Source organism: Chiloscyllium plagiosum, unplaced genomic scaffold (assembly GCF_004010195.1).
Source record: "Chiloscyllium plagiosum isolate BGI_BamShark_2017 unplaced genomic scaffold, ASM401019v2 scaf_7617, whole genome shotgun sequence".
Classification (NCBI taxonomy): domain Eukaryota; kingdom Metazoa; phylum Chordata; class Chondrichthyes; order Orectolobiformes; family Hemiscylliidae; genus Chiloscyllium; species Chiloscyllium plagiosum.
The window spans coordinates 27,492-35,939 of NW_025213771.1; positions in this window are offsets into that span (position 1 = coordinate 27,492).

Here is an 8,448-nt window from a genome sequence, read left to right on the forward strand (position 1 = left end):
GATTGTTGAGGACAGAGTGGTACATGTGATCTATATGGACTTCAGTAAGATATTTGACAAGACTTCCCAGAGGAGATGGGTCAGCAAGGTTAGATCTTAAATACAGGGTTAACTAGCTACTTGGATACAGAACTGGCTCAAAGGTCGAAGACAGAGGGTGGTGGTTGAGGGTTGTTTATCAGACTGGAGGCCTGTGACCTTTGGAGTGAAAAATAACCCACCACCAATACCCTCTGTCTTCGACCTTTGAGACAACTCTGCATCCAAATGGTGAGTGCTCCAGGTATGCCGTGAGATCTAATCTTCCTCACCAGTCTCCCATGGGGAACCTTGCTGAAAGTCTTACTGAAGTCCACGTAGATAATATCTGCCAATCTGCCCTCATCAATCCTCTTTGTTAGTTCTTCAAAAAACTCAACCAAGTTTTTGAGACGTGATTACCCACGCATATAACCATGTTGACGATCCCTAATCAGTCCTTGCCTTTCCAATTACATGTACATCTGGTCCCTCAGAATTCCCTCCAATAACGTGCCTACCAATGACATCAGGCTCTCTGGTCTATAACTCCCTGGTTTGTCCTTACCACCTTTCTAAATCAGTGGCACCACATTAGTCAACCTTCAGTCTTCGGGCACCTCACCTGTGACTATCGATGATACAGATATCTCAGCAAGTGGCCCAGCAATCACTTCCCTAGCTTCCCAAAGAGTTCTAGCGTACACCTGATCAGGTCCTGGGTATTTATAACTTTTACGCATTTCTAGATATGCAGCACTTCCTCCTCTGTAATATGGACATTTGTCAAGGTGTCACCATCTATTTCCTCAAATTGCATATCTTCCTTGTGCTTTCCACAGTAAGTACTGGTGCAAAATACTTGTTCAGTATCTGCCCCATCTTCTGCGGATCCACACAAAGACCGCCTTGCTGATCTTTGAGGGGCCCTATTCTCTCCCTCGACACCCTGAATGTATTTGTCAAAGCCTTCGGGTTCCCCTTAATTTAGTTTGCCATGTGCCCATGTCCCCTTTTTACCTTCCTGTTTTCTCACTTAAGTACACTCCAACTGCCTTTATACTCTTCTAAGTATTCACTCAATCTATCCTGTCTATACCTGAATTATACTTCCTTCTGTTTATTGACAGACTCTACTTCTGCTCTACCCCATGTAGGAACTGTTTTCTCTGCACCTGCTCTTATCAAAACCTTTCATAATTTTGACCCCTCAGCCTGCTTTTCTTTTCAAGAAAGAAGTGAACAGCACGACCACGCCTCCCTGGTATACACACCCATAAATTTGTGTTTCACTCTTAAATCTCTCTTCATCCTCTCCAGTGCTTGTGTGGCCATTCTATAACGTGGCAGCAAGAACTGCAGGCAATACTTTTAATTATAATCTAAACCATTTTAACAGGGATCTAGCAGACATGCCTACTTTCAAATCTATCCTTTTAGAGATAAAGCTTGGAGCTTTGTTTGCGTTTTCATGGTCTTCGTTTCTCCTTGGCAATTTTTTTCAGTGACTGATGTAATCGTGTGAGATCCCTTTGTTTGTCTCTCCCACTTAGACGTGCACCGTCGAATAAGTGACCTGCACATTATTCCTTCCAAGATACAGCACGTTACATTCATCTTTGTCGAACTTCATTTGCCAATTATTTCACCATATTGTACATTTATTAATGATCTCCTGTAAATTCCCATATTGTACATTTATTAATGATCTCCTGTAAATTCTTGCTGTCCTCACATCTGACTAGCTTACCACATTCCCTAAAAATTTGATGTCATTGAATTGCTAAATATTTTTATTTTGTAATAATTAGAGACAATATTGAATTTGCAGTTTTACTTCATTTCCCTTCGTGTTTCATGGTTAAGTACTTAGAAAAGTGCAGTAATTCACATGATAACTGTAACAACTAAATGTAAAATAACGGATGGATTAAAATTATTACAAATACAGAAATAATTTGTAAGTTCTCGTAACTGCAAGTTCAAAACAGGAAATTAATTTTTACGTGAATCATATAGTGGTATTAATCGCACTGCAATTGCATTTCTTTTTTGTTGCAGTATATTTCCCCAGTTTCTGTGCAACTGGTGTCAAATTGCAAAGGCACCCATACTCGGTTTGACACCAACTGATATTAAAGCAATGACATCATTTATGTAAAATGCAGCATGATTTATGACGACTCCCTCTCGGTTTTTAAATCTTCACGGCCACATTCAGTAATATAATAAGAAACTGAATAGGTTGTTTGTTTTCACTGCACCATCAGAGGGTGAGCGGTATAAAATATTGAGCGGCGTAGATATAGTGGATAGACAGGTTTTTTCCTTGGATAAGGGAGTCCAGAAAAGAGGGGGAGATTTAGGATGAGAGAGGAAATAAATGAAAGGTCCTAATGGGCAACTTTTTATAGCAGAGAATGTTGCATGTATGGGATGATCTGCTGGAGGAAGTGGTGAAGGTTGGTACAATCTACATATATCACACATCATATCATATCCTCTTTCTCCCTCCTGATTTATCTTTTTAAAAAATGTCCCTACAACTCTTATATTCTTCAAGAAATTCACTTGATCTAATTTGTCTATATGTCGTAACTATAATTCAAATAGTGCTAAAATAGTTATGGAAAGGATAGATCTTGTATAAAAGTTAAAGTTTCTCATTGGATCTGGGCAAATTCTGATAGAATGAAACAAAAAACTTCCAAGAATGGATTAGAGTAAACTGTTTGCAGGTGAAAGGAGAGCCAACAAGTGCGAGGCTTTCAGAAGTGAGATGATGAAAGTTCAGCGGCATTACGTTCCTGTTAGAGTGAAGGTAAGGCTCTTGCCTGGGCTGCTGCACCTTCAGAGTATTTTCTATTTGCTTTTTCGATGAAATCAAATTCATCTCATTCGCTGTTTTGTTGTAGTCAACCATTTGTTCTGAGAAGTTTGCCTTTTCAGGATATACGTTGCCTTGTCGTGTACAATCTCGGAGTTCAATGTTTGGAGTACTTGTTGTTACAACCTCTGCCTCGGTCCATGAGGCACAATTAAAGAAGAAAAATGAATAGCAATTTAAGGTCAAATATTATGATGTTGGAAGAACAAGGTAGAACTTCATTTTTTTACAGATGCTGCAGGGAAGGACATCAAATGGAAAGTCGCAGGAGTTCCAGAAACGACCTCCTTGTGTCAGGTATATCTCAGTCTCGTGGAGCTGTGACGAGATTCTTTGTTTTGTGATGAACTCAGAAGAGCACATAACAGTAAAGTTGTAAATCCAAAGGTGAGTAGGAGGAGATAATCATCCATGTATACGTGCTCAAATTAGGGAATGTACCATGACATGTCGACAGAAGAACAGATAAACCCAACTTCAGAAATAGTGCTGCAGACAACAAGCACGAATGAATTATGTTAAATTAAAATAAAACAAAGTTAAAAATCACACAACACCAGGTTATAGTCCAACAGGTTTAATTGGAAGCACACTAACTTTCGAAGCGACGCTCCTTCATCAGGTGATAGTGGAGGGCTCAATCCTCACACAGAATTTATAGCAAAAATTTACAGTTTGATGTAAATGTAATTATGCATTGAAAAATTGATTGTCTGTTAAGCCTTTCATCAATTAGAATACAGTGATACTTTCACTTCTTTCATGTATAAATCACAAAACCTTTTAGTTTAAAGTTGCATTCTCGGGTTAGCTGTTAATAATGGTGATAGCGAGATAATATGTTGAAGGTATTCGCCCCCTGTGTTCTCTTTCTATGCCATGATGTTTAGATTGATTCTAATCTAAAAAGTGAGATAACAGAGTTTGACATAGTTTCATACAGTTTTTGAGCTCTGACTAGGGCTTGTCCATCGGGGATGGCTGGTTCGAACAAGACTTCTTCTCTGTGCAGGATCTCCAACGAACATTGTACACCAGGTACATTGATGACATTTCCTTCCTCTGGACCCTTGGCGAGGAGTCACTGATAAAACTACACAATGACATCAACAAGTTTCATCCCACCATCAAACACACCATGGACTACTCTCGACTATCTGTCTCATTCTTGGACACATGCGTCTCCATCAAGGATGGACACCACCGCACTACACTCTACCGCAAACCCACAGACAACCTCACAATGCTACACTTCTCCAGCTTCCAAGCAAACCATATTAAAACAGCCATCCCTTATGGACAAGCCCTACGCATACACTGGATCTGCTCAGATGAGGAGGAACGTGACGGACACCTGGAAGTACTCAAGGATGCCCTCACAAGAACGGAGTACGATGCCCAACTCATGGACCGCCGGTTACGACGTGCCACAGCAAGGAACCGTAATTACCTCCTGAGGAGACAGGTATGTGCTGCAACCGATAGGGTACCCTTCGTTGTTCAGTATTTCACAGGAGCTGAAAAATTACGCCATGTTCTTCGTGACCTGCAACACATTATCAATGAGGATGAGCACCTCACCAAGACATTCCCCATAACTCCACTACTTGCCTTGAAACAACCGCCAAACTTCACACAGATAGTTGCTCGCAGCAAGCTGTCCGGCTCCTGACACGGTAGATGCTGCAAGACTTGTCAGAGTGTGGACATAGATACCATTATTACGCGTTGGGACACCTCCCCCCATGTACATGGCTGGTACTCATCTGACTCAGCCAACGTTGTCTGTCTTATACGTTGCAGGCAAGGATGCCCGGAGGCATGGTACATTGGGGAAACGGAGCAAAGGCTACGAAACGGATTAATGGGCACCACATAACAATTAACAGACAGGAGGGTTCCCTCCCAGTTGGGGAGCACTTCAGTGGTCCAGGAAATTCAGCCTCCGACCTTCGGGTGACCATCCTTCAAGGTGGACTTCGGGACAGGCAGCAGAGAAAAGTGGCCGAGCAGAGGCTGACAGCTAAGTTCGGTACCCATGGGGAGGGCCTCAACTGGGTTGTTAGGTTCATGTCAAATTACAGGTGACCAGCATTGCACTATACACACACACACACACAGACAAAGACCCACATGCACACATATATTTTGTGGGGTGAGTTTGTACTTGCAGGGTTACATTGTATTTTTCTCAAAAACTGCATGCATTCATGTAGAACTCGGAGCTCAAAAACTGCATGAATTTATGTAAAACTCAGTTATCTCACTTTTTTAGATTAGAATCAATCTATACATCATGGCATAGACAGAGAACACAGGGGGCAACACCTTCAATATATTGTCTAGCTATCACCATTGTTAACAGCTAACCCGAGAATGCAACTTTAAAAAAAAAGGTTTTGTAATTTTCATATGAAAGAAGTGAAAGTATCACTGTATTCTAACAGGTGAAATGCTTAATAGGCAATCAATTTTTCAATGTATAATTACAGTTACATCACACTGTAAATTTTTGCTATAAATTCTGTGTTAGGATTGAGCCCTCCACCACTACCTGATGAAGGAGCGTCGCTCCGAAAGCTCGTGTGCTTCCCATAATACCTGTTGGAGTATAACCCGGTGTTGTATGATTTTTAACTTTGTACACCCCAGTCCAACACCGGCATCTCCAAATCATGAAATAAAACAGTTGGTTGTCTCACCTGGAATATTGCATCCAGTTTCAAGTGCTACATTTCTGAAAAAAAAAGTAAAGTCATGAGAGAGGGTGCATGACTGACTCGCAAAAGTGTTCCTTGGATGATCCATCTCACCGATTTCGAGAAATTAGGATTGTTCTCTGATGAACAAGAATTTTCATTTTGATTGAAGCCTTAAATTTTGGTAGATTCGCTTTGAACAAACTGTTCTCGCTGAATAAGAATTAAGAGAATTCAGGCACTTTATAAGTATAATTGGCAATCGAAACATCACAAAAGAAGAAAAGGTGAAACTTACTTGAATGCAGTGAATGCTTTGGATATTTTCTGCTCCTGTAAAGTGTGCAGCGGACTCAGGATTAATTATGACATTCAAGGTGAATTCGCATTTCGCCTGGCCTGATGCTTTTAAAAAGCAATTGTGATTGTTCAGCAATGATGCGATTCTAAGTTACACAGTAAACATAAAAATCTGTCCTGGCGTCTTCACAATTTCTATGCTTTGCACGCTATCATTTTCCATTTTCACTTCCACTGCTTCGATGATCCTCTGTGTTTATTTTAGAAATTTTGCATCAGTAACAATTCAAGTTGCGACTAATGTTCTAATGGTTTAGCGAGACTCTCTGTGTGTGAATAGTTTCACACAGTGAACAATTCATTTAAAATTTGAGAATGCATCCGTGTGTAAATGTATACATTAATGTTGATCATTCTCTCTTGCAGAGGTATAAATTTCATGTGTACCGATGAAATGATAAATTAAAATACATGGGAAAGCTTCGTTTTTTGAATTTATTATCAGGCCTCGAGTAATTACAGATTTTTGGGTGTTCTAGAGCGACCAATTTATCAGATGTTGCGGAGTCAAATATAAATTGATAGATTATTTTAAATATATGTATTTCAATTGCTTTCAGAAGGGATTAATACTATATATATTGCTTGCAGAAATAATAAACTTGACAAGATTGGATTCAGACTTTGTAACCAGTTGAAATGATTGGTGCTGAATTCTGCCTGTACACCTGATTTCTACCTCGCCTGATCCAAATCGAGGTGTGATTTATGATTTTCGTGGGTTTCTGTTCAGTAATATTCCTGAATAAGACATATCTGAGTCTCACTTAATGGGATTTGAGAGGTGTGGTGTGTCAAATAGATCCTAGAATTTATGCTCCACGAGTCATATGTGTGCGAGAAACGCAAGTTGAGAGAATCCTCCCAACGTTTTTCCATGTGTTGTGCCTGCATGTCTGACTGAACGTTGACATTTTTGACTGATAAACGTTTAATTGGACATCTGGGTGCCGATTTATGCATTACTGTGTGCAGCGGACTCAGGATTAATTATGACATTCAAGGTGAATTCGCATTTCGCCTGGCCTGATGCTTTTAAAAAGCAATTGTGATTGTTCAGCAATGATGCGATTCTAAGTTACACAGTAAACATAAAAATCAGTCCTGGCGTCTTCACAATTTCTCTGCTTTGCACGCTATCATTTTCCATTTTCACTTCCACTGCTTCGATGATCCTCTGTGTTTATTTTAGAAATTTTGCATCAGTAACAATTCAAGTTGCAATGTTAGTATGCGACTAATGTTCTAATGGTTTAGCGAGACTCTCTGTGTGTGAATAGTTTCACACAGTGAACAATTCATTTAAAATTTGAGAATGCATCCGTGTGTAAATGTATACATTAATGTTGATCATTCTCTCTTGCAAAGGTATAAATTTCATGTGTACCGATGAAATGCTAAATTAAAATACATGGGAAAGCTTCGTTTTTTGAATTTATTATCAGGCCTCGAGTAATTACAGATTTTTGGGTGTTCTAGAGCGACCAATTTATCAGATGTTGCGGAGTCAAATATAAATTGATAGATTATTTTAAATATATGTATTTCAATTGCTTTCATAAGGGATTAATACTACATATATTGCTTGCAGAAATAATAAACTAGACAAGATTGGATTCAGACTTTGTAACCAGTTGAAATGATTGGTGCTGAATTCTGCCTGTGCATCTGATTTCTACCTCGCCTGATCCAAATCGAGGTGTGATTTATGATTTTCGTGGGTTTCTGTTCTGAATAAGACATATCTGAGTCTCACTTAATGGGATTTGAGAGGTGTCGTGTGTCAAATAGATCCGAGAATTTATGCTCCACGAGTCATATGTGTGCGAGAAACTCCAGTTGAGAGAATCCTTCCAACGTTTTTCCATGTCTTGTGCCTGCATGTCTGACTGAACGTTGACATTTTTGACTGATAAACGTTTAATTGGACATCTGGGTGCCGATTTATGCATTACTAAACCAGCCTGTCCCGACATTGGGAGTACTTTTAGTTTAAACAGACTCAACTTCCTCATTCATTTGCCTGCCTCTCATAGATTTCTGTGAGCAACGTTCCTGATTGTTATTATTATGTGACCCGCGGGCGTGACGATTTGTGCTTAAGAGGACATGGTCTCTCATCATTCTGCCTCTGGAGAATTCCGTTCGACAGACAGTGTGAAAAATGCAATTATATGAGTGGTCCACATGGAGGCGCAGAATTAACCGAAATAACTGTATGAAACACAACTCGACAAGTCAAGTGAAAGGTGTTTGCTGAGAAGGGAGTGGAATGTGTAAACTTGGGAAAATGTATTTTTTACGTATTGGCCTCGAAGAAAGAACTAAGCATACTCAAAGTTAGTGCATATTCTTTCAAGATTTATTAACCATTTCAGAAGCATTTTTATCGAAAAGCTTATATTAAAGTTAATAGAAGTGAATATAATGACTGGATGCTACATTGAGACAAGATCGCATGCACAATGAGCCGTGAATTTTATG